This window comes from Brachyhypopomus gauderio, chromosome 16 (assembly GCF_052324685.1).
Source record: "Brachyhypopomus gauderio isolate BG-103 chromosome 16, BGAUD_0.2, whole genome shotgun sequence".
Lineage (NCBI taxonomy): Eukaryota > Metazoa > Chordata > Actinopteri > Gymnotiformes > Hypopomidae > Brachyhypopomus > Brachyhypopomus gauderio.
The window spans coordinates 3,885,847-3,895,246 of record NC_135226.1 but is presented as its reverse complement, the minus strand read 5'-3'; the positions used below and the strand labels follow the sequence as shown (position 1 = coordinate 3,895,246).

At 41.0% G+C, this 9,400-nt stretch overlaps 1 protein-coding gene across 2 annotated transcripts in view; it reads left to right on the top strand.

The window, feature by feature from the left end:
- Positions 1-9,172: 9,172 nt before the first annotated feature.
- tox (thymocyte selection-associated high mobility group box) overlaps positions 9,173-9,400 on the top strand; it is a 60,031-nt gene continuing 59,803 nt past the window's right edge. For both annotated transcript variants that reach the window (XM_076976757.1, XM_076976756.1), the window contains exon 1: positions 9,173-9,400. This exon is cut by the window's right edge and continues 191 nt beyond it. The gene's annotated coding sequence lies outside the window, so the exon portion shown is untranslated.

Below are 9,400 nucleotides of genomic sequence, written 5' to 3'. Positions count from 1 at the left end.
GCGATCAGACTGAAACAGGGGTGCACAGTAAACACAGGAGCATGATGGGATGTGTATGTGTAGAGTGCTGCTGGTGGAACTGACATGAACCCAGAGGCAGATGGGTACCGTACCGGGCTCACCACTGACACGGAGGGCAAGTTCAAACATTACCACACAGTCTATAGGGGCAACAATCCCAGTTCTCCTTTTACTATATGTGGAAGGATCCCCCAGCAGTTTGGTGTTTGGCATGAGGTGGTGATGTTACGCTGCATAATTCATATTTGAGCAGAAACAAGATGCACAGCGTACCTTGTGTGTGCTCACTGCAACTTTTCATTGGAAGGTCCAACACTGTTAGATCCTCATTATCATACATGTTCTTGTGCACAGCAGCTGAGCAGTGGATAGACTAATGTCAACTCTCTTCATTTCAGAGTCATGAGGTAATAGGTTATTTCAGCTAAGTCAAGTCTTATTTCATTATGTAACACTTTTCATAACACGTTGTAACAAAGTAACTTTGGTCAAGATCCCTAATGAGCATCAGAGGTGACGGACAAACTCACCAGGCACAAAATCAAGAATTAAGATGGTACCATCGTTGTAAAGCTAATGCTTTACAATTACATTTTAGATTATTGAGGCTGAAAAAAAGATAAAAAAAAAACAATTATTTTATTTACATAATGTATAAATAAATACATACATATACGTTTAAATAAGCTTGTAGAAGCAAGCTTTCTGGATCTGTCCTAAATGTGGTTTCATTACAAGTGAGAGGAGTGCACTGAATCATGACCACAGACGTAATTTTGGGGGGGGACGGGGGGGACATGTCCCCCCCACTTTTTCAAAAGCCGGCTTTGGTCCCCCCCAGTTTTTACGGTTAAAACCAAATATTTAAATAGCGACGAATCCATGTCCCCCCCACTTTTGAAATCAAAATTACGTCCATGATCATGACTTTAGCATGTTAAAAATGTTATTTCACCTTTCTTGTCTTGCTGACAAGGCCACTAAAGTTGGATGATGGAGGAAGGAATGAAATTTCTGTGGTCTGTACTTGAAAGTTATGCCAGGATGTATTTTCCATGAGGCCCTGTGACATTACTTAATTTAACGATGCTCACTTTCAGAGGCTGAATCAATCTCATTGTGTCATTTTGTTAAAGCACTCGTGCGCTGAGAGAGTGCGTGTGTGTAAGGCTGGTTTTGTTTCTTGTGCTCATATGTGTTTACTGTAGTAAGCCTATTTTTTATGTCTGATTGTGCAGACTGGTGTGTTTGTGGACATGTGTCATACACTCATTTGTGTCCATGTTTTTGTGTGCATTGTGCCAACTCCTTTGTTTATGACTGTGTGTGTGTGTGTGTGTGTGTGTGTGTGTGTGTGTGTGTGTGTGTGTGTGTGTGTGTGTGTGTGTGTGTGTGCATGCGTGCGTGTACAAGACAGTGGGGTGAAAACAGACTGAGAGTAGAAGGACTTCCAGAGGAATATAGTGCCCCTTACCCCCAGTGGCCTACACACTCCCTCTCTTTCACACCCAACACATCAGTGCTGACGCACTGATAGCTAGATTGATAGTTGGAGAGATAACTGGAGTGATAAATAGAGTGATAGTTGGAGAGATAACTGGAGTGATAAATGGAGTGATAGATGGAGCGATAGCTATAGTAATAGATGGAGTGATAGTTGGAGAGATAACTGGAGTGACAGATGGAGTGATAGTTGGAGAGATAACTGGAGTGATAGATGGAGTGATAGCTAGAGTGACAGCTAACAGCCCTTTTCAAACCTGATTATAATGAATGAGCAGGTGACAAATTCCACCCTCACTCAAGATTATATGAAGCATAACCATGCATAGCTCTCTCTCTCTCATTCTCTTTCTCATTTCTCTCTCTTTCTCTCTCTCTCCCTTGTTTCAGCTTGCAATTTTTTCGAAAACCTCCAGAGGTGTGTCCAGTGTGCTGCAGGGGGCTGACCTCACCATCCACATTAGTGAATACTGTAGGTAAGCTGACATTAAAACTGTATTGTTGTTATTGAGAACAGGCACCATTGTATTGACCTTTCATTAAAGCTCTTTCTTTTACTTCACTAATCTCGAGACATTTAGATGACGAGAAGTGAGGGATTATAGCGGCTGAAATGGAAATGTGTGGCTTGGATGCAACATTTCATTCCTCCTATCAATCATCCCCAAATTATTGATGCTTTCAGTGTATATTTGAAATAACAAACACAGAATAACAGCAACACACACATACACTTCCACAAGTACACGCATGTGTACAGACACACAAGTGCACACAACTGTGTCTTTACATATTGACAGCTGTGCACACAAGAGTCAGTCACTTGAACAAGGCAGAGACATAATGTCATGGTGCAAAATAAGAATGGCCTTTTTCGAGTGGCACGTGAGAGGTTTCTGTTAGTACACTGGGCACCACACAACGTAGCTGTATGCAAACCTGCCAGCCTTGCAGTGGCTCTGTACATAGAGAAACTACTGCAGTGTGTACACATAAAAAATCACCTGGAAATATAACCTCTGACAACATGCAACACCACCATGGCTACGGAACGTTCCAGAGAGGCTTAAGTTGAATATATTCAGCTCAATCTTGGCCACGGGTTAAGGAAAAATGGGTCCCCTTGCAGTAAACTTTCCTTTCTAGAGTGAAAGAGAAGACCTGTCACATCCTTCAGCGTCTGGACAAGGTTCCCTGCCTATATTATGTGACGGGCTAGAGAGCACCAGATCCACAATCAGAAGCAAAATTGAATTTGATCTGATAGATTCAAAACACAAATAAATAAATAAAAATCTGGTTGTCTTGGTGACGGATATGAAAATCAGAAGCATGGGGATTCAGAAGATGTTGATATCAACAGACAACTGGACAGCCTGTCATTCAAAGCATAATCAGTTTTTATATGGCAAAGTAAATGTGCGTGCACACACAAGATTTATACAAACACACACACAAACTCACACCAACGGCAGATACACATGGACACTAACATCGGTACAATGCATTCACCACTACAATATATAAAATCAAATTAATAATGAAATAAACACCAAAGTAAACCTCCGACCTCTACATAATAATGAATGAGATGAGTTAAATAATAGGCAAGGTAAACATCTCTCAGCTAATTGAATTCAGTGCTTCGGAAGCTTTAGGTTGTAAACTACGCGTCACAATAGGTCCAGGTTATGTAAGAAAACAGAACAGCATATATTCGAGGTTAAATCAATCAGATATTCAACAACAGTGAGGGAAAAATGCTTTAGAAATGGAGAAATAAGAGAAATAAGTAATGACACATTAAATAATGCTGAGAGCTGGAGTAAAGAATGGGTGAAAAGATTTCAGCATGGGTTCTGAGCAATAAAAGTGCAAATGTATTCAATGTATACTACTTGACATTCATCGATGGAGAAACAGGCGGATCACCACATATATATGTGTGTGCGCGCGTGTGTGTTCGCGCGCGTGCCTGTGTGTAGGTGGGTAGAGGAGTTATTGCATTTGGTGTTTGATATATTTTTTGATGATATACCAAGGACACAACACAAAGAGAAATGGAGAGGGAGGGGAGAGAGAGACGTGGAGAACTAGTGAGGAAATATACACTGCAAAATTTAATGAATGTACAGGAAGATGAATTGTTTGCGATATGGTGCAAACCTCACCTGCAGCTTCCCCCGCGCTCACCACCATATTACAGTTCTACTCAAATGCATTATGAGAACTCCTGGCCAGTAGCAGGAACAGTGTGGCGTGTCCCTGTACAAGAGTATTGTTTCACAGCACTGAGAAACATTCACCGAAATTCAGTTACTTCAGGCAAAGTAACTGGCACGAAAGTAAAAAGCATTCCTTTGAGTAACCGCTGGGGAAAGATGGAAAAGTATTCCAACCACTTCATTTGTAAGTATTTTAAGTTAGCCACATTGGGTTGTTGTCTGTTTGTGGAGGGGACAGTGCTGGGCTAAACCACACAGCCAGTGGACGGTAATGCTGGTGTGGGCTGCTGTGATATACTCAAACAAAACGGTAAGCAGGAGACACCTCAGGGTGGGGGGTTCAGGGGGTAGCTAATGATAAAAACCTAAATGTTTCATTCAGAATGAACCTGAAAAATAAAATACACAAAATATCAAATGCCATCTATCGCTTTGTACCACAAGTAGATTCAGAATATTATAATATACATACTTTTCATTTAAATGAATGCAACTAAGCCTTTGAATCTACTTAATTGCCATCCTGAAAATTCATTATTTATTGTAAGAAGGTAAAAAGTTATGGGAATGGAAATAATTCATTAAGTGTATAATTTAAAACGATGTGGTAATGTATTGTGTGTCATGGCATTCAGCACATTCCTACAGGAAGAAGCAGAGACACAGCGTGCGTGTGTCAGGACGGTGGACGTGAGTGCTCCATGACTCTGCTCTGTCATTTACGGCTGCGTTTTGCAGCATTTATGGAGGCCCTTGGCTGGCAGCAGTATAGACGCAAAACTGTCCTGGTTCATTAAAGATAGACTTCTGTGGGAAGGCTGCTTTCAAGGATTTTTTCCACTGAGTAAAAATTTATTTTTAATGTGCTGCCACTGGGTTGTCACAGATTATTTTTATATGTATAAAAAACACAACACATGATCTTTTAAACCAAAGAGAATGTGGCTGTGAGTGCGCATGTGTTGTAGAGAAAAAAAATTGTGTGTGTGTGTGTGTGTGTGAGTGAATGTAATCGGTTTTAATCTATGCATTCAAGTGTTATATAGAAAGCATAGGTAGTCTGCAGGCAGAGCACATGTGTGATAGATACGGGTTGGTGGTTGTAGCCTATATTATTTCAAGTATGTCCAAGTGTATGGGGGAGGGTATGTATGTTTATGGGGGAAGGGTGTGTGTGTGTGTGTGTGTGTGTGTGTGTGTGTGTGTGTGTGTGTGTGTTAGGAGATGTTTGAATGTACATAATGGGAACTGCAGAGGGGGATGGGCCTCTGACATTCTACAGAAGGCTGTTACCACGGTAAAGTTCTGATTCTAACTGAGGATTCAAAATATGCTGTAGATTGCACAACCATAGCTAACACAGAAAAAAACAGTTAAAAACAGCTAGTTTATGAATATACCTTATAATTATTATGTCATTATTCTGATTGATATGGATTAATTTGAATATTTCTATATTTTATAATATTATCCTGTAAAACTATATTGTCTGATAATGTTTGCCAGACATCTATTTAATCCCTGAGTGGGTCATATTACTTTACTTTAATACAGTTGTAAATCTATTTTAATTCCATCACTGAACAAGTTAGTTTATACTCTGCACACTTTCCATTGTGGGAGTTAATTGATTTTTGCATGTAAAAAAGTGAAATAAGATATTGACTTTAGCAGAACTTTCCCCATTGACTGTACCATGTATATCTCACAAATACTTCTTAAATGGAATCTCTTCTCTGCTTACAAATATTTTTACTTAGAGTTTAACTGTTGAATTCTTCCGCTAATATCCTCGGTTCATCTCTTGTCCTACATATGATTAACTAACACTGTGTACACCAATTTAAATGGTTCACTCTATAAGCTCGCTCATGATGTGATATCTAGAAGTGTTAGTCTGCCCACATAATGTCTCAAATGCCAATTGATATTCAAAGGTTAATGGAACAGAAACCTCTTTGTGCATTTGTTCACCCAATGTGCACAATATATTGTTCCTTAACGAAATGTCAGCATGGCTCAAATGTTAATGATTTCAGAAATTCCTTCAGCTCTGATGTTGTTTGCCGCATTGCTGCAGTTCATAAAAACAAATAAACAAAACAAACCAAAACAAAACAAAGAAGAAAACAAAATAATCCTCACTGCATAGCATTAGCCCACCTTTTTAGCCAATAGCCAACTTTTTAGAATATCAAATCGTATCACAGATTAGCCTGGCTAAGACAGCGATCTGATGGAATCTTTCAGGTGTAAGAAGTTAATACTAGAAAGCTTAACACCAGCTATCATGCCATGTCCTGAAGTCAGGCTAGCTTTTTATGTTTGCATTCACGCATTGTATGGAGATTAACAGCGTTTGAAAAATAGTGCTGACATGGCTTTGACCACATAAAAGCCTGCTGTTATAGCCTCTAGCTGTCTTCATAGGCTCGGCGTCCAAACCCGGCCACAACCCGTTCTTCTTTCCACTGTACTCTTTCATGCAGTGGGACCTCACAAACAATGCATCCTGAATTGTCCTATTCACTCCCGAAAAACATTAGACTAGTGGCACCACCAGGCTATTTATATCATCATCACTGTTATTATCATACTGACATCTTTGGAAATGATGAATCACAGCAACACCTCAAACTGATGCAGAATAGAAACACCTGCTCCCTGCTCTTACTCACCATCCTCTTTTGTCTATGTTTCCATTTTGTCTATGGGAATCACCCTCACCCACCCCACACCAACATCTTCTCTTCCTGTGTCATTAGACTATTGTATTTTGCAGCATTTCTTAGAACCTAGATAACTGTTCTCCATCAGGAGAACGAGATGTTGGGGAAGTGGATAGAGAGATGAGAAAGAGAATGGACAGATAGAGAGAAAGAGAGAGAGAGACAGAGAACAAGAGACACACACACACAGGAGCCTTCCTTAAGATATAATCTGTAAGACTGTACAGCAAAGGGTTGTCAGACAGTATCAGTCTTACCCGGGAGTTTTCATCTTCATGGAACCACAGCTCACTGTGTCAACAGAAAGACAAGAAATGAGGAAATGTAGGTCTCACTCTATCTAGAGAGATCGGCCTTGTGAAGAGCAAGAGGACCAGCTTGGCTCTCCCGGGAGTCTCAGCTTCTAAATAGTAGACGCAATATCAGAAGGAATGATCAAAACTGCATCAGACTTTAAATGTAATAACAGATATGAATATCATTTTGTGTTAATAATAATGCATTAAACAGTGTAAATCCAGCAAGATTAATCAATACTAAATTATTTTATAGATTTGCCTTCTATATGCTATGCAATCTAAATCCATTCTGTGGTCCATCAGCATTTTTGAAAATAAAGATGAGAAACAAAGAGGATAAATTAACTTTGTGTATATATCATTACAGAAAGGTATAACATATCTTTCAAACATTTTTAAAGACTGATTAAAGTAAAAATGAGGCCAGATCTATCTGCTCAGCCCGTGTTCATCAGCAGAGATCCGACCAGTCTGACGTCTGTTTTAATTGTGTAAAAGCAGTTTTTGCTGCACATGACTCTCCTGTAAAAGGTTTGTGTTCATTGATTGCATGCTGGTTCTTTTTTCCTCCTTTTTCCATTTGAGATTCTGTGCAGGATTATAGGGGACCTGATTATTTTAGAGAAAGCAAGCCATTTGGTTTCTCCACACCTCTTCATCACTCAGGGTTAGGCCTGTGGTGTGAGCTGCCCTGGTGGCATGTGTCTGCTAAGAGTATCACGTTGGTGTACAACATGTTCCACTTGAGGTGGACTTGAGGTTTCAATCTCAGTTTTCTGTCAAAGTCAAAAGTCCAAGTCAAATTTATTTATATATCGCTTTTTACAGCACATGTTGTCACACAGTAGCTTTACAATCGTATTGGTCCAGATCCCTAATGAGCAAGCCAAAGGCGACAGTGGCAAGGAAAAACTCCCTATGATGGCGGGGATTAGGAAGAAACCTCGGGAGGACCAAGACTCAAAAGGGAACCCATCCTCCAATGGGCGGCCCGTTAGCACAAGTCCATATTTGTGGTCAAAATGTGGTTCTATAATGTAAAAAAAAATTTAAAAAGTGCCATATTTTTGTCAATTGCGATTATTTTTTTCACCACAATCGAAATTTGTCCTCCACTTTTAACCCATCTGTGCAGTTAGAACACACACACACACTAGTGATTACTAGGGGGCTGTGGATCACACGTGCCCAGAGCGGTGGGCAGCCCTAGCCCGGCGCCCGGGGAGCAGTTGGGGTTAGGTGCCTTGCTCAAGGGCACCTCAGTCATGACCTCAGGTCTGGGAATCGAACCCACGACCCTCCGGTCACAAGACCAGTTCCCTAACCGCCAGACCATGACTGCTGTAACTATATAGTTATAGTTGTGGTTCTAGTTCCCCAGCCTGGAGAGTTCTGTGTCCTGTAGAGTTCTGTGTCCTGTAGAGTTATGTGTCCTGGAGAGTACTGTGTTTTGTAGAGTTATGTGTCCTGTAGAGTACTGTGTCCTGTAGAGTTATGTGTCCTGTAGAGTACTGTGTCCTGTAGAGTTATGTGTCCTGTAGAGTTATGTGTCCTGTAGAGTACTGTGTCCTGTAGAGTACTGTGTCCTGTAGATTTATGTGTCCTGGAGAGTACTGTGTCCTGTAGAGTACTGTGTCCTGTAGAGTTCTGTGTCCTGTAGAGTACTGTGTCCTGTAGAGTTATGTGTCCTGTAGAGTACTGTGTCCTGTAGAGTTCTGTGTCCTGCAGAGTACTGTGTCCTGTAGAGTTCTGTGTCCTGTAGAGTACTGTGTCCTGCAGAGTACTGTGTCCTGTAGAGTACTGTGTCCTGTAGAGTTCTGTGTCCTGTAGAGTACTGTGTCCTGTAGAGTACCTGTGCAATCGTTTTAGATATACCTTTGCGAAAGTAGAAAGTGTCATTGTACATGTTTTATATATTAACTTTAGCTAAAACATACAGCATACGTACATAAGCAGCAGATTATTTTAACGTGTCAGCAGTCTGGGACTATTGCTGACTTAAAATGAGAGCTTAAAATAATACATTTATTTGCTGACCTTCACTTTTTAAAAGTTTTGATCGTCAATAAAAAAGGATATCCAATATGGTGAGGTGATTACCGTAATGCCCAATCAAGGAGATCATGTGCGACATGAACGACCCAGTTTACAGCTCATTAAAACCTCCACTAGAACCGCAGCTCACACGATGCGCGTAGAACCGAACCGACAAACCTTTCGGTTTAGCTGCAGTGTGCTTCAACGTTACATTAACAAATGTTATTAAACAATAACGTGGTCTCGTCGTGTTATTAAATCGTTATAGGACAACAGCCTGAACTGCAAGTAAACGAGGTCGGTGTGCAGGTTGCAGCGCCCCCGCGCGCGCGTGTGTGGTGAGAGCGCTCGCGCCTGAAGGTCCGCGCACCTCCTCACATCTCCTCACATCTCCTCTCAGCGTCCAAACACAGGAGCGACCACGCTCGGCCCACATGCTCCTGTTTCCGGAAGATCCGAGCAGTTCGTTCAACTGCATCTGTCTTTTTGATGACAACTAAGACACTGGTTCGTTTCAAAGTTTTGATCAAAACCGCGAACGGATGTGAGGTGCAGAAGTGAGTCTCTTCTCCCCTTCATCGCACTC